Source organism: Paroedura picta, chromosome 16, assembly GCF_049243985.1.
Source record: "Paroedura picta isolate Pp20150507F chromosome 16, Ppicta_v3.0, whole genome shotgun sequence".
Classification (NCBI taxonomy): Eukaryota; Metazoa; Chordata; class Lepidosauria; order Squamata; family Gekkonidae; genus Paroedura; species Paroedura picta.
The window spans coordinates 26,019,234-26,036,820 of record NC_135384.1 but is presented as its reverse complement, the minus strand read 5'-3'; the positions used below and the strand labels follow the sequence as shown (position 1 = coordinate 26,036,820).

Below are 17,587 nucleotides of genomic sequence, written 5' to 3'. Positions count from 1 at the left end.
TCAAACATTTGGGGCTGTCTGTGGGTTAGAGGAACAGATGGAACTGCAACTTTCTGAAGAACATGCAAAAGGGAGAAAATAGAAAGACCACTGAATGGTTGGGAAAACGTGAAAGACAAGGGATCAGAAATACCTAGAGATGTTTTACAGGCATTTTCTGTGTGTTCTTAGAAATCTCGACTAGGTGGCACCCTTGAGCTTTAACCAGATCAAGCTATCCAAGTTATGTGTGTGTGTAACCTAATTTATAATATTTATAATTTTGTGTTTATAATTTGCAGGTGAGAAGAGGTAAATGGTTTTATGCTGTGTTTCTGGTGCCTTTGGAACAAAATGTTCTCTCCACCCACTCCCCACCAATTATTGCTGAAGATGTTTAGGTGAGCAGGATTCATTTGTCAGGATCAATGTTATATGTGGACTTTCTCTCCCCCCCCCCCCCCAAATAACATAAGTCTCTCTAATGCTGGTTGACAGGAACAGATTTTTATACATAAAAGTCACCTTGATCTATCTGATTAAAGTCTGACACTGCAGATAATTACTTTGGGCAAGTCAGACATGTATTCTAGCAGACAGATTATTGGACTGACGACACCCAGATTCAGATGTGGCAGTGAATTTCCTGGGCAGGCTTAAATCGCTCTTCTGTTTCCACAGCCTTTGGCACAGGTTTGGCTTGCAAAAAGAATGCAGTGACTCCAGAAAGAAATTTGGTGTAGTAGTCATGGAAATCTGGGGGCTGGTTCCTAGGTGCGTGTTCATCCCTGGGTAATGGTAACATTAAAATGATGCTTTTGCATGTGCAAAGGGGAACGTGCAAACCCAGGAAATTTTGACCTCACCTTGTAATATCTCAGAATAATATGTTGTTGTATCTTCAGGTTTGTAAGCTTTCGCACTTTCCTGCCCATTTCTGCAACGACCCCTAGTCTAGAATTATCTTGGGGTTCTGAGATCTGTGACAAGAACTGATTAGGGCGGTCATTGGGGTGGATAAGGAGAGTCAAGGGGGTATCACGGATCTCTTACCTTAGCAGAACAGGGTGTGATTTCACCCTCTGGCTTTTCCTTACTCGAACCCTCCTGGCTACTTTATGTGTCTCGCATTCCTGGGAGGGAAATTTCCAAGAGTCAAAATGGCTGCAGGAGCAAAGAACAAAAGGTGTACATTCCATGTACATCAGGGTTCAGGAATATCTGGGAATTGGAAGGTGGAGCCCAGACCAGGGATAGACCTTGTGCTGGGGGGGGGGGGCAATGTTAGAAGATGGACTCTAGGATTATACCCTGCTTTATACACACTGTGAGATTTTGTGCAGCTGCCATTAAATTGCATGGTATTCATAAGCCAGAACGTTTCCTCTTAACTGAATAACAGACTGTCTTGATATTTAGCCAATGCCATTTCATTGATGGGTTTGAACCCTGATGTGTTTTTTTTGTTGTTGATTATAAGCACTCCCCTTGTATTAAAATATTTATTTTTTTATTTATTCGACATTTTTAATTGTGCATTTGAAATTTGGTCTGAATTGCTGCACCCAGCTTAAGGCCCCTCACCGCAATGGGGCCCGCCCCCAAATCTCCAGGAATCGTCCAGCCCAGAGCTGGCAATCCATTGGACAAAGAGCTCGATTCTGCGCCTTCCCTTGCTGCCGGGAATGAAAAGGCCCTCTGAGTCATGTTGACTCTGTGAGTCGCTTCCTCTTTCTCCCCCCAGATCCTTCCTTTTCGTTTTTGCTTGGAGGTCCAGCCCAGCTGGGCTGTGCCCCAGGCCCTTTGGCACCACCTGGCCTTGTTTGCCTCCCTGCCACGTGACACGGGGGCTCCACCTGTAGCCAGCACCGCCTAGTAACCGAGGGCCGCTCCTTGGCAACGGGTTATAAACCGCTCCCGAGACTCAGGTGTGCTGGGGAACCACCTCGAAGCTCTCATGACTCGCTGCTGTGATGTCCCAGCCGCTCCCAGGGACAGACGGCCTCGCCCGGTCCCAGCCGTGAAATTGTTCCAGCTTCTCAGACTAGCGCTGTCTCACGCCCTCCCTAGGAGGCGGGCCTGGGAACCGGGGCTGCTTGGATGGGGTGCTGGAGAAAGACCTCAGCAAACTGGATTGGCAGCTCTTGTGGACGGAATTACAATCCCTTCTGAGCTATTCCACGGCTGAAGGCTGCAGTCCGAAAGACACTTCCCTGGGAGTAAACCCAATGAGTAGACCTGCCTAGGATGCTTCCCAAATAATTTTTCTTTAGAGTGACCTCATGAAAAAAAAAGTACTTGGGTGCTAGCGTTGCCAACGCCTAATTACCAAAAGAAAACGTGGCACCTGGGACTGGATGCTCCAGAGCATGTGCAGAGTCCTACTGGTAGATAATAACACAAGGCTGCCGAGCAAAATGTCCCTAAGCCTGAATAAAGCCTGCGTAGTGTAGTGGTTAAGAACTGCAGCTTCGAATCCGAAGAGCCAGGTTTGATTCCCTGTTCCTCCACATGCAGCCAGCTGAATAACCTTGGCCTCATCATAGCACTGATAGGGCTGTTCTGGCTGAGCAGGAATATCAGGGCTCTCTCAGCCTCACAGGGTGTCTGTTGTGAGGAGAGGAAAGGGAAAGTCATTGTAAGCTGCTTTGAGACTCCTGGTAGAGAAAAGCAGCATATAAAAATCAACTCTTCTTCTAATCTGGAGAGCCGGGTTTGATTCCCTGCTCTTCCACATACAGCCAGCAGGGTGACCTTGGGCTAGTCACAGTCCAGTTACAGCTGAGCTCTCAGCCTCCCCTCCCTCACAGGGTGTCTGTTGCAGGGAGAGGAAAGGAAGGCAATTGGAAGCTGCTTTGAGACTTCCTTCTAGCAGTGAAAAGCAAGGTATTAAAAAAACCCCTCTCTTTCTTGCATGGGGAGTTTCTTACCAAATGTGCTGTGGCGTCTGTAGATCTTTGCCTGCTTGGATGTGACGGGGATTGTGGGCGGTGTGGGACGAGAGGGCATTTGGGGACGCTGCATGCAGCTCCGTGGGGCTCTGGCGTGCTTGAGCAAACATACATTTGTTAACCGCAAGCCCAGCTTACCTTGAACGGCGGTGAGCAACAGGTTCCCTTGCAGGCTTCTTCCTACCCAGACGATTCACCATAACACCAAATCCAGATTGGCTTCCTCAAATGCTCCCTGGCCTTCCAGCGCCATCTTGGAACAAGGTCAAAACAGAGCCGGGTCTTCTGTCACCTCAAAACCTCTCTTTTCTCATGCTCCCCTCTCTCTTGCTACAGCCCCCCTTTGCCAGCTGCATGCAGCAGGGGAGGCCAAGTGGTGGATCTCCAGATGTCCGTGGACTACAATTACCATGATCCCCTGTCAGTACCATGCTGACAGGGGCTCATGGGAACTGTAGTCTACAGGCATCTGGAGAACAACCATTTGGCTAATGGCTACCCTTAAACAGCCAGAAGGCTTCCTAACTGGCTCCATTTTTCAGTTTCTCTAGAACAGGGGTAGTCAACCTGCGGTCCTCCAGATGTTCATGGACTACAATTCCCATGAGCCCCTGCCTGTGTTTGCTGGCAGGGGCTAGTCCATGAACATCTGGAGGACCACAGGTTGGCTACCCCTGCTCTAGAAGGCCCCAAGGAGAGGTCCTGCTCGGGTAGCAAGTTGCCCCTGGCCACCAGCAGGGATGGCAAGGTAAAGATCACCAAGCCCAGGTTGGGAGGCACTTGGAGATTTGGGGATGGAGGCTGGAAGGGGCGGGAGGGATCTCGGTGCGGTACAGCATCTTAGAGTTCCCTCTCCAAAGCAGCCTTTTTTGGCGGTAAAGGTAAAGGTAAAGGTAAAGGTATCCCCTGTGCAAGCTCCGAGTCATGTCTGACCCTTGGGGTGACGCCCTCCAGCGTTTTCATGGCAGACTCAATACGGGGTGGTTTGCCAGTGCCTTCCCCAGTCATTACCGTTTACCCTCTAGCAAGCTGGGTACTCATTTTACCGACCTCGGAAGGATGGAAGGCTGAGTCAACCTTGAGCCGGCTGCTGGGATTGAACTCCCAGCCTCATGGGCAAAGCTTTCAGACGGCTGCCTTACCACTCTGCGCCACAAGAGACAAGGGGCTAATTTCTGTAGAGAGGAGCTATAATTCCAGGAGATCGTCCCCAGGTCCCACCTGGAGGCTGGCAATCCTAGGGCCTGCCTCAGTGCTCCCCACAGCCACAGAGAAAGCCCCGGCTGTTGGGAATTGTCCGCTCCGAGGCAAGGTGGTGGCTAGATGTACTTGTGAAGAGAGTAATTGCTGCCAGAAGCCTGACACCTCCTCCTGAGGAGTTAATAAAGGCTGGAATCTCTTCCGCAGCCATTCTGGGTGTTAAGAAAACCGGGGGGGCGGGAGGGGAGGGGGGATTGTGAACAGCCTCTATTTTCCTTGATTAGATTTTAATTGTGCATAATGACATCTCAAGCCTCTCCTTCCAGCATTTCCCGGCCGTTTGGTTGTGCTGCTTAATCATTTGTTCCCCTTCAAAATGTGATCGCTCTCAGGGTGGCCGGTTCCCCCTCTGGCCATCAGAAGGGGTTGGGAGGGTTGGGTTGCCAAATCCTGAGATTTGGGCGGGGGGGGGGGACCCTAAGGAGAGCAGGAACATCAGTGAGGTTCAGTGTCCTCACCTGCCAAAGAAGACCTTTTCTCCAGGGAAACTGATCTCTGTAGTCTGGAGAGGAGCTAGAATTCCAGGGGGATCCCCAGGTCCCACCTGGAGGTTGGCATCCCTAATGTACATAGTTGTGCCTAGCCATAAGGTTGCCAGTTTTGAAGTGGCTCCTGGCAATCTCTTGTGATTACAGTTGATTGCCAGATGTCCAAGATGAGTTCCCAGGAGTAAAAGGTTGCTTTGGAGGGTGGACTCCATGCCGTTAGACTTTGCTAGGGTCTCTCCCTCCCCAAACACAGCCCACCCCAAGCTCCACTCCCAAATTTCCAGGTGTTTTTCAGCCTACAGCTGGCAACCTTACTTCTGGAGTAGCACAAAGAGACTAGGCCCATTCTGCACACAATAGATAATCCACTTTCAATGCACTAGAAGTAGCTACAAAAGCACATTCAAATTGCATTATCCAATGTGTGCAGAATGGGCCTAGATATGGGCTCCCGGGCTGATCTGTAGCAATGACATACTGATATTCCTAGATTATCTTGATACCATGTCTATTTTCATTCATTCATTCATTCATTCATTCATTCATTCATTCATTCATTCATTCATTCATTCATTCATTCATATTTAGGTGTTTATAACCGCCCCTCCCGGATGACAGCTCAGGGCGGTTTACAGCATAATAAATACATGAAAACAAGGCACAATTAAAATGCGAAACAATTGTAAAAAAAATAACAAAGCCTAGGATTCCAGTTCTCAAATGTTCTTGACTGACATCCAACCGTAGTTTCAAGGTGGATAGCTGGGCCAGACTGTCTAAACAAGAACCAGAGTCCAGGAGCACCTGAAAGACTTCACCCCCTGACACTAATTTTGTTAGACTTTAAAGTGCTACTGAATTCTCACTCTTTCCTAATAGCTTTATTGGATTGTTTGTTTGTTTGTAAAGACAATTTTCATTATAATAAACAAAAACAAGAGAAATAGAAAGAAATTAAACATTATACGTGAATCCATTATCTACGTGTTCTAAGAAGAAGTCCTAGCATTCATGGAATTCTTGTTTGGGTCTTCTGTTTAGTAAATTGGTAGGTTTTGCCATTATTGCAAGCTCTCTGGTCTTCTCTTGCTATTTTGCTCCTGTTAGGACTGACCTCTTGGCATGGAAAGTAGGTTTCCGGGCTCAGCCCTGGCTCAGTTGAAAAGACTGCTTGCAATAAATCAGCTGGCTAAATCCAGCAGCCCTTTGGCAGAACAACAGATCACAAAATGAAAAGACAAGGGCGGGGGGGGGGCAATGAAGGTTGCAGTGAGCAGAATTTGAATATTATTTCCAACACCCCCATTGGGGAAAACCTGCCCAGATTTCTCCAGTCCCCATAGCAAAGAACCTGTGTCCACAAAACGGTTGCATTTTTGCACACGGGAATTTATAACTGCAGTATTGAGGTTCGGAGAAGATTTTAGGTTCTGGGGATGCGGCCTGCTGTCCCGACAGCTGTTCTGTTGGCGCCGGTTAAAGCCCAGCAGGGAAAATCTTCTGACCGCATTTGATATTTTCAAATCCAAGTTGCTTTCTTAGGCATCTTGTAGCATAGAAGGAGGTTTTGCAGCTGCTTGTCAGGTTCAAAAAAAGGTCTGGTTAATTTCCAAATGTGGCTTTTCCCTTTCTTTCTTTCTTTCTTTCTTTCTTTCTTTCTTTCTTTCTTTCTTTCTTTCTTTCTTTCTTTCTTTCTTTCTTTCTTTCTTTCTTTCTTTCTTTCTTTCTTCCTTCCTTCCTTCCTTCCTTCCTTCCTTCCTTCCTTCCTTCCTTCCTTCCTTCCTTCCGTGTTTATTTACTATTGTATTTATATATTGCCCTCCTCAAAGGCTCAGGGCAGTTTACATGAAACAAGAACAATACAGGTAACTCAATTTGTAATAATAACATGGTGGTAACAATAACATTAACATAGTAATAACAATAACAACATTATAAAACAGTGCAATACAGAGAAGAGCAGTGGGGCTGGGCGAATTTGTAGTGGTTGTCATAGGAGAGAGGCTGTTCCCTTTCATTCAACTAATGCTAAAATGCATGAATGAAATCTGAACCATGAGATTTTAATGGAAGGCACTTGCTGGAGCAACTGGGAAGGGGCAATTGTGTAAATTTTAAAACAACATTTACACACACAGGTGTGTTCCACCCTGATTTGGAAAAGTGCATTAAAAAAAAACTCGTAGCTGCAGAATAAATTCACTGGAGGGAAACAAATGATGCCTAACACAGGGACAGAATCCAAAGTCAAGATGAAAGGCTTACTGCTCTGAAAACCTGCCGTAAGGTGTGTGTGTGTGTGTGTGTGTGTGTGTGTGTGTGTAATGGACTAGAGATGCAGAGAGAAGTCTTCCAATAGCTACTAGCCCTGGTGACTGAAGGGAACCTCCACATTTAAGGGCACTAATCCTCGGAATCCCAGAGCCGGGAGGTGACATCAGGGGAAGGCCTTGGCCTCTCTGTCCTGTTGCTGTCCCTCCAGAGGACTGGCCCTTGCCACCTGGAGGTCAGTTGTGATCCCAGGACCTTTCCAGCCACCACCAAGAGGTTGGCAACCCTAACAGGATGTGGGAAGGTGCAGAGCTCTGCTTCCTGAGATACCCCGTTTTCTTGCACAAAAACCAAACACAAGTTTCTAGTCCTCATGACTGTCAAGAAACAACTTGGAAGCGTGCAGAGACAGAGCTGAATAATATTATGAGGGAAGACATTCCCTGTGACTATTTAGAAACACCAGACTAAGTTGTTCCAGAAGGAAAAGATTTAGCACAATGTTTAACACAACGGCAAATTCCACTTCTCTTGGCACACGATTCGAATTGACTGCGGGTGTGAGGCAGAAATGGAACATTTGCTAGGGACAAATATGACCCTCAGCCTGGTCCCATGAAATTCCGTGGAGCTGCACACTGTTGCATCTTGCGTTTGATCTGAAATGCGGAAAGACGCTGTGTTTTACTTCAGGGACAATTTCCTAGAAATGAGGCGAGATGGTTAAATGAGGCTAGTCCTTAAAAGAGCTCCTAGCATCTTGCTTTTCTCTCTCTTTCTCCGAGGTGAGTCAGAGAATAAATCAAAGCTTATTTCGGCGAGAGAGCTGAGTTTGATCCAAGACTCCTTTGGAGTTCAGCAGAGATGTTTTCATTGTCTCCAGCGGAAGAATCGGCTTGCTACCTTCCTCTAGATCAAAGCCCCCTTGCTTCTCTTCACAGCAGGAGGGAGGGGAAGATGAACCGGCTTTCTGTCCGCATCACAATACCCCTCAAGGGAAAAGCTGGGCCAGGTGAATTTCTGCCTGTTATCCAACAGTTAATGGCCCAGAGCTGCTGCTTTTTAATATTTTTATTTTAAGATTCAAGGTGGGATGGAGGGGTCCTTTGGGGGGAAGGGGTCCAGAATAAATTGACAATCTTCATTTATTTCCACTTAGAATCAGTCAGTCAGTAACCTTTTATTGGCATAAAATGTATGACATATAAAAATAGGGTTTAAAATTTCAACAAAATAATAAAATGGGGTTACATGACCAAACAGATCTTAAAATGATTAAATAAACTATAAGAGATAAAATACAAGATAGGCAGCATATTATAAAAGCATCTTAGTTAAAACTCTGGCAACTAAAATGGTTATCTCTGGGTCTTTGTCAGAGAGCAGAAATTGCAAGGTCATAGATTTACTTACAGAAGGCTTGTTTCCCAGCAAAGCAACGAAGCTGTCATCCCGACACTGCTCATATAAGGGGCAATCTAACAAAATGTGTGAGACAGAGTCAGGGCAACCAGAACCACACGGACAGAGTCTCGCATGGTATGGGATTAGAATCATAGAGTTGGAAGCTCCCATGCAAGCCAGCTGGTCCAATCCATTCATTCTCAACTTTTTATTTATTTACTTGATTTATTCATTCGGCTTATATACTGCCTCTTACCGTCGAGAAACCCTTGGGATATTCTTCAGCCTTCAAGAACCCCCAGAAGGGGCACGATCATGCAGAATATGGTTGGGAAGCAGAGCTGTGGACATGCCCACCTGGGACCCCTCCCCTTCCCACCCCCTCCAGGCCCATCATTGGCCATTTTGGAGGGGGAAGAGCGGGTCGACATGACCATCTATGGTCATATCACCCGATAAATGTTTTAACAGATTTTAAAATTGCATTCAAAATTCCAGGGCCATCAAGAAACTCCAGGGCTTCACCAAACCCTGGTTGAGAAAGTCTGCCTTGGCCAGTGCAGGTTCAGCTTCAAGCATCCAGGATCTGTTCCCATCCAGCTCCTGCTTCAAGTTAAATCCTTCCGAACTGAAGTAACCCCTCTGGGCTGTGGAGTAACCCACAGGGCTACTAGCAACTCTTAAGTCTGGCGGTTCGATAGACACAGGTGAAGATTTCTTCGAAAACACCCAGCTCTTGACTAACTCCAAACACCAAAGAGCAAACACTAGAACATAGGATTGCTATAAAGTTCAGGCCACCTGTCCAGGATCCTGATTGGCCCTTAACGGAGTCCAAAGATTGGCCCATTCTTAAGAGTCTTGAGGCCGTTCGCAGTAGGCTGGTCTTCAAGCCTGCATTTGATTATTGTACTAGAAAAAGAAGAGTTAGTTCTTATATGCCACTTTTCTCTACCCGAAGGAGTCTCAAAGCGGCTTGCATTTACCTTCCCTTTCCTCTCCCCACAACAGACACCCTGTGAGGTGGGTGAGGCTGAGAGAGCCCTGACATCGCTGCTTGGTCAGGACAGCTTTATCAGTGCTGGGGCAAGCCCAAGGTCACCCAGCTGGCTGCATGTGGGGGAGCGGGGAATCGAACCCGGCTCGCCAGATTAGAAGTCTGCACTCCTACCCACTGCACCAAACTGTGTCTTGTAGCACGGAGTGCCAGCATGCATAACAGTAATCCTGGCATAGAGTTAAGCCCCTAGACTCATCCCACACCACAGGACATCTTCCGGTGTCCAGCTCCTGTTTCCCATTGCCCCCTTTCCCAGTCTGCCTGCCGCTCGCTGTGCTGGCCTTGATGCTTGCCGTGTCCCATCTCTGCCTGCATCTCGTCCTGGACCGTCCTAACCCATGTGTGTGGCTTGGCTGGCCCCGGATGCTGCTGAGGCCTTCGAAGAGCGATTTGGGCCCGAAAAGGCAGATGAGCGTTAGCCTAAACTCCGTAGCCCAGTCTCATAGCCAGGGAATCTGCTTGGGAAGCTACCCGCCAGCTTCACGCTTCACAGGAGGGAGGGAAGGACGAGTGCCAGTTCTTATCAGGCCTTCTTTCACGTGGGCCAATCAGCCAGGGAGGGGGTGTGGTGGGCAGCACGTGGGTGGGGGGCCAGTGGGAACAGCCCGGCCCGGCGCTTCCTTTGCCAAGGTGCCAGCCTGCCCCGGGGCCCAGGTGATGCCAGCCTCTGTTTATGCTCTCCGTGAGTTGGTGGCGGAGAAGGTGAGGCCTTTCCCAAGCTTCCCCGGGCCCACGCCCTTGCCCATCCTTGCCCCAGCCTCGCTCCTCTTTTGCTGAATCCAGCATTTTTGGAGGCTGGCTCCAAGGGCTGAAACCGGGAAGCTGAGTCACCGCATTCCCCCTCCGGGCCTTGGCTAAGGGAGGGTGCAGGGCCTTCTTCGGGGGAGGGGGAAAGCCGGGCCAGCCGCTCCGGTGCTCTCCTCCTCTGGCACAACGAGGGTGAGGCTTAAGAGAGAACTCGAAACAACGGGCAACCCCCATTGTTCACAGTATCTAGCCCCATCACTTGTGCAGCGACTCTGGTGAGGGTGTTTCTGAGCATGGGCAGAGTCCGTTCCACATTGGAAACTGCAGCACATTCCACCCACGGCTGTCTTGTGCGGAGAGTGAGGATCTGTGATCCGAATGTCTTATTTATTTTATATTTATTTATGCAAATGTCGAGGAAGCCCGAAGGCTCAGTTCCATTTTAACGAATGGCTTGCAGCCCTGGGCAGCATCGGTGCTCTCAGCCGCGCCACCCGGCCGACCACAGGATCAGCCACAGCCTCTCCCCCCCCCCAGCCTCTCTCCCAATGGAAGGAAGGAGTGAGGGCGAGCAGGTGGCGGCCAACATCACACAGCCTCGTGAGTGGCTGTGGTCGGTCGAACAGGACTGTGACTAGCCCCACCTGGGGGTTGGCACCCCTGGCATTCAGCATTTTCTTCCTCATATAGGCCTCGTGTCCTGACCACTGTGCTGCTCTCTCAGAGCATCAGAGAATCTCCTCCTTACACGTTCATGAAAAAGGGGTACAAAATCCCCCCCTTCCTTTCCACGCCGTTGTTCTGGGCCTCCCCTGTTAACGCCAACCCTGTTCTCCGTCTCCATTTCCCCCCACAAAATGTGCACACGTTTTAATGATGCATTTGCATTGTCCGCCCCTTTCAGCAAAAGCCCTTTTTACGGCTGATGTTCCTCATTAGATGACTCACACCCAGGAAAGAAGTCACAAGACAGAGAGGCTTCAGAGAGAGGCTGGGGGGGGGGGAGTGTTTTGATCTGGTTCCCTCCTGGTCAGCTGACAGTCCCTATTAGCATTGGCCCCATCTTTAGCTGCGGAGCGGTTTTTAGAGGCTTAGGAGAGGTTGGAGGAGCTTGTCCGGATCGAGAGGGTTCCAAACAAAGGCAGTTTCCACCGGGGCCTTTTGTGGGGAGCTTCTGCACAATTTGGGGGGCTCCCAGTAGGGTTGCCAGCTCTGGGTTGGGGGAGGCCTGAAGATTTGGGGGGGTGGAGGCTAAAGAGGGTGGAATTTGGAGAAGGGAGGGTCTACACTGGGGCATAATGCCGTAGACTCTGTCTTGCAAAGTGGCCATTTCTCCAGGGGAACTGATCTCCGTGTCCTGGGCGTCAGCTGCGGGAGCATGAGATCTCCAGCCCCCAACTGGAGATTGGTAACCCTAGCTCCTGGGGCTTTTCCTTTTAAGCTAGAGCAAACAAAAACCCTCCTTTGCTCCTAGGGTTGCCAACTCCTGGCGGGGAAATTCCTGGAGATTTGGGGCGGAGCCTGGGGACGATAGGGACCCAGAACCAAACAATTCCCTAGAGCCCACGCACCTAAACTTCTCTTTCCCCAGCAGAATTGATACTCGGGGGGTGAGCTGCAATTCCAGGGGCTGCCCCAGTCCCGCTTGGAGGCTGGCATCCTTACAATCAGGGGAGGGGCCAGTGAAGGAGGAGGGGCAGTTGACATGGCCATATGTAGTCACACCATCGGGTAAATGTTTAACACGTTTTAAAAATGCATTTTTAAAATTAATTAACTCCCACCCATTCGGTAAACCCTTCCAGGAAAGTCAAGATACCCTGGATAAGAAAGCCTGCTCCAGGTGAAATCTGGGGGGCTCATCTCCAGACTACAGAGATCATTTCCCCTGAGCTACATGGCTGCTTTGGGCCCTAGAGCAGGGGTAGTCAACCTGTGGTCCTCCAGATGTCCATGGACTACAATTCCCATGAGCCCCCTGCCAGCAAACGCTGGCAGGGGCTCATGGGAATTGTAGTCCATGGACATCTGGAGGACCACAGGTTGACTACCCCTGCCCTAGAGCATTGGACACCATGAAGTTCCCCGTCCTTCCCAGGCTCCATTCCCAAATCTCCAGGAGTCTCCCAACGTGGAGCTGAAAACCTACCTCCCATCCCCTGCTTGTGGCTAAGGGGGACCTCTCTGGCCACGGCGAGGGGGCAGGGGGCACACCTGTCTGCTCTGTTTAGACCTTTTTGCTGGGGATAATAATAAATTGTTTCTATTTGTCTACATCTGGTTTTATCCCAAACCTTTTTGATTCTCCCCTCTTTTCCAGGTTGGGGTATTTTTGTTTGTTTGTTTCTCTTTATGTTGCAAAAAGGGGGTTCCTCAGGTGTTAAGCCTTATCTGCATTCTGGCTGGAATGGGTGCCTTGGGTGGGACAGACCCACCCCAATCCAACTTGATGGTCCAGCAATTAAGGGTGGATAAAAACAGCCAGAAGGATAGCTGGGGGGGGGGGCATTAAGGGGAAACGAAACTTCCAGGTGTGGAGGGTCCTTGAGGAGATTAGCCGTGTGCCAGACCCTCTTGATTCCTTTTTCCTCCTTGTTCCAGGGTGGGGGGAAAGGAATGGATGACCCGACCCTGTGAGTAATTAATTGCGTCACTCTGTGATCGCCAGATTCCTTGGGCGAAAACATGGCTACCCACCAGAGCAAGCTTGGGCTATTTCTGATGCTCAGAATTTGCCTGAACAAGCTCCCTGGCCCAGCCATATCTTGCTAATGTGCCCCAGAAATATTAACACAAGGATGTCTGCAGACCAAATGTTCCTTGTACACGGTGGGAGGCAGAGCCCTGACAATGGAAGAAGACGAGATGGTTCTTATATGGAAGAAGACGAGATGGCAGCTTTTCTCTACCCGAAGGAGTCTCAAAGCGGCTTCCCTTTGCCTTCCCTTTGCCTTCCCTTTGCCTTCCCCACAACAGACCCCCTGTGAGGGAGGTGAGGCTGAGAGAGCCCTGACATTATTGAAGAAGAAGACTTGGTTCTTATATGCTGCTTTTCTCTACCCGAAGGAGTCTCAAAGCGGCTTCCAGTCGCCTTCCCTTTCCTCTCCCCACAACAGACACCCTGTGAGGTGGGTGAGGCTGAGGGAGCCCAGAGATTCCTGCTTGGTCAGAACAGCTTTATCAGGGCTGTGTTGAGCCCAAAGACACCCAGCTGGTTACATGTGCGAGAGCACGGAATCGAACCCGGCTCATTAGATTAGAAGTCCGGACTCCTAACCACTACTCCAAGCTGGCTCACAAGTAACACAAGTAACCAGCAGGAATGGAGAAGTGGGAATAAAACCAACAATGCTGCTGAAACGATGATATTTGAATTGAATCTCAATTGACTCTCCTATGGCCAGGCAGAATTCCCCCCCCCCTCGGTCCAGCCCCATTTGATGGGCTCAATGGTGCAATGGGGACCAGGTTGAAAATCCTTACAGCAGTGAGCTAGAGAACTGAACCTGAGTGGGGAGAGGCGAGGCTTTGATTACTGGCACACATTTGCTTCTTTGCCCGACTGTTTAAACAGGTTCCGTAGCTTTTAAACCCCAAGCCTATTATTCCCAGAGGTAAAAGTGGTTTGAACATATGCATCATGAGCAATAATCTCTGTGTGTGTATTTCTTTCTTTTCAGCTCTAGACTGAAGAACTGAAGCCAAGAGTCGGGGCTCCTGCAGGCAGGTCTCCCCAGCGAGTCGCGCTGCATCGAAATGTGATGCCAGTTTCACGGTCCTGGTCCCAGATTCTAGGTTTGTGCATCCACACCTCTGTGAAGCCAGGTAGGTCCAAATCAGCTCTATATCTGTCCTGCCCAGCTAACTCTGATCTCCTCCACCTCGGCAACATAAATATTATCATAGTATTCCCCCCCCCCCCGAAAAAAACCCCAGTTTCAACTCCGTCCCTCTTTGGGCCTCGCGCTTTTTCGTTTTGTCTGACAAAGGGAGATGTTCTCGGCGTGCGTCCCATGCTTGCCATGCCAGGAGGGCTCCCTGCGCCTTGTAACGTTTAACGACAGGCCTCGCCTCGCACAGGCTTGAACTTTGCTGGCCCCGACATCCCGAGGATGGCAGAGGAACACAGAAGAAATAAATGGGAACCAGAGGCAGGGGCTCATTATGATAGGAGGCAGAAGCCGAGATGCGACAGCTGGAGCGTATGCCTCGAAGATGAAAGCGGGGCGGCGCGGGATCTTCTGATGGCTGCTTCCTTTTTTTCAGGGGCGCACGCTGGGCCTTGTGCGGCTGCAGAGCCCTTTGAAGCCGCCAGGCGCTAGCTCCTCGCTGGGAGAGGCATTCCGATAATTGGGTCAGGCGACAGTTGCGACAGCCCCCAGACCTGATCAAGAGGATTCGGAGACGAGGGAGTTTTCCTTTGGTTGCTCTTGGAGCTGAAACCACAAGGCGCATGCGGGCACTCTCGTGCACACATGTGCGCGCATGCATGCGACCGTCAAGCCAGGCAGCCATTTATTCGCCAGCTCCAATTTTTCCCGTTGGTCTTAACAGCTCCCTTTCACAGGACTCCTCGTATGCCCTCCAGTATGTGTTATATGCCGCATTTCTCTACCCGAAGGAGTCTCAAAGTGGCTCACAATCGCCTTCCCTTCCTCTCCCTACAACAAGCACCCTGCGAGGGAGGTAGGACTGAGAAGGCACTGCGAGAAACTGCTATTTGAGAACAGCTCTACCAGGAATGTGACTGGCGCAAGGTCACCCGGCTGGCTGCATGTGGAGGAGCGGGAGTGGGGCCTAGGGAGGATGGACCATAGACTCTGCCCCCCCTCCCCCCGTCCAGCAGCCATTTTCTCCAGGGAACCTGAGCTTTATGGCGACAACTTTCTTTAAAAAAAAAGAGGTTCTGATGCCAATTGTAAGCTGATGTATGCTGTTAATGCTACTGTACAATACACAGAATATTGCTGTAACAGATGGAATGGGCAGGGTGACCTTTTGCGAGCGGAAAAGGAGGACGCGGTTCGCCAACAGGAATCTTTTTCTCCGATGACCAGGAAAGCACAAAGGTTTTGCTGACCAGTGAAACGGAACGGCATAAATTGCCCTGCAATTGCGGATGGGCTGGGCTTATAGACACGCACCTATTTATGATGCATTTATGTACGTAACGACTTATTTCTACTGAAACGGCAAGTTTGTTCCGACGTCGGAAAGAAACAACATAGCGAGTGAATGACAAAAGAAGCACGCCTACACAAATACTAATTTCCCTATCGCCAAGCACGTCTATGCTTACAACACCACTACCTGTATACCTGTGACGATGTGGCAGCTGAATGCCTGTTGGGAGATTTTTATCTCCCTAAGTTAAGCTGGTTGTTCAAGTGGGGATTTGTAGAACCAAAGGCGTGAATAGTCATGGTGGCCGGGGGCTCATGGGATTCGTAGTGCATCGAGAGCTAGGGAGCCACAATTTGGCTACCCCTGTCTTATAGCTTCCGTGCTAAGTCTGTCCCTTTCATCCGTCCGCTGGGCGTTCATGAAAGAAAAGATTCTCCACCTGCGTTACGTCCTGGAAAGCTGAATTAAAACTGGGCTGTTTTAAGCGACAGAGCATGGCAGTCTGCTTTGCCGTACTTTTGAAAGTCTTTTGACTAACTGGGGCATTTTCAACAAGGGTCTTCGGGTTACAGAACCGGTCCAAACATTTTATATCATCCACCACCACAATTGATATCATCCCCCAGGTCTCACCTGGAAGCTGGCATCCCTAAGTTCTGGAGGCTTACGGGGGTGAGGGGGGGGGGGAAGTCCCACTTGAACAGATGAAACCGCCTTATAGTGAATCAGACCCTGAGTCCAACAATTTCGGGATTGGCTGCTCAGACTGGCAGCAGCTCTCCAAGATGTTAGGAAGAAGCTCTTCCCATTGGAGAACAAGACGTATGGGGGAGCTTGGTCTGTTTAGCCTGCAGAGGAGACGACTTAGAAGGGATCTGAGAACCATCTTCAAGTATTTAAAAGGCTGCCATGTAGAGGATGGAGCAGAGTTGTTCTCTCTTGCCCCGGAAGGATGGACCAGAACCAACGGGATGAAAATAATTCAAAAGAAATTCCGTCTCAACATCCAGAAGAAGTTCCTGACAATTAGAGCGGTTCCTCAGTGGAACAGGCTTCCTCGGGAGGTGGTGGGTTCTCTGTGGAGATTTTTAAGCAGAGGCTGGATAGCCATCTGACAGAGAGGCTGATTCTGTGAAGGCTCAAGGGGATGGCAGGTTACAGCGGATGAGCGAGAGGGTTGTGAGTGTCCTGTACAATGCAGGGGGTTGGACTAGATGACCAAGGAGTTCCCTTCCAACTCTATGATTCTATGATTCCCTACTACCAGTTTCTTTAACGAGTGATGCCAGGAACTGAGCCTAAGTCCTTCTGCATGCCAAGCAGATGCTTTACCACGGAGATATGACTCCTCCCCAAGTAATAAGCAGGAAAATCACCATGTAGGCTAAACAATGTTGCACAATTGTGTGGACATGCAATCAGCACCAACAAACAAGCCTCTTTCTGTGCTGAAGATCAGTGAAGGTCGGGAGCAACCATGAAACGTCCTTGACTCCAGTGGGCCTACTGTAATTCATGTGGAAGAAGGTATAGAACTGATTGCAAGCTGATGTCTGTTGTCCATGCTACTGTGCGACACAGAGAAGATGGCTGTGAATGAATTGAATGTCCATGCTGCCATGGAAAGATCTACTAAAATGACCACTACTTGGAAGTTACCTCTGAAACTCACCAAGAGGGCTGGTTCTGTTTTTCATCATGTTTCTCATTGTTTAGCCTACATGGGTTTTTTCTGCTTATTGTAATTCCCCTGCCCTCCCCAGGTAAGCCAGGTTGAGAGTCTGTGATGGGCCCAAGATCACCCAATGAGCTTCCGCAGCACAAGGGAGGGATTTGAACCCGGGTCTCCCAGGGTCCTAAGAGCCTCTTGTGGCGCAGAGTGGTAAGGCAGCTGTCTGAAAGCTTTGCCCATGAGGCTGGGAGTTCAATCCCAGCAGCCGGCTCAAGGTTGACTCAGCCTTCCATCCTTCCGAGGTCGGTAAAATGAGTACCCAGCTTGCTGGGGGGTAAACGGTAATGACTGGGGAAGGCACTGGCAAACCACCCCATATTGAGTCTGCCATGAAAACGCTGGAGGGCGTCGCCCCAAGGGTCAGACATGACCCGGTGCTTGCACAGGGGGATACCTTTACCTTTACCTTTTACCTCCCAGGGTCCTAGTCTGCTGCTCTACCGACTACACCCCACTGGCTCTCAGCTGAAGCTTTTCACAGCACAGAAGACAACAACATCACCTGATAATTGCTGCCAATCAAACCAATATTAAAGGGACAGTAAACTAATATTAAAGGGACACACACGTT

General features: G+C 49.5%; 1 long non-coding RNA gene across 1 annotated transcript in view; it reads left to right on the top strand.

The window, feature by feature from the left end:
* Window positions 1-17,587, top strand: part of LOC143826668 (uncharacterized) — a 28,285-nt gene that overhangs the window by 906 nt on the left and 9,792 nt on the right. Inside the window, exons 2-3 of the long non-coding RNA XR_013227083.1 lie at window positions 282-380; window positions 13,841-13,985. This is a non-coding gene — a long non-coding RNA (uncharacterized LOC143826668). The remainder of the gene's footprint in view (window positions 1-281; window positions 381-13,840; window positions 13,986-17,587) is intronic.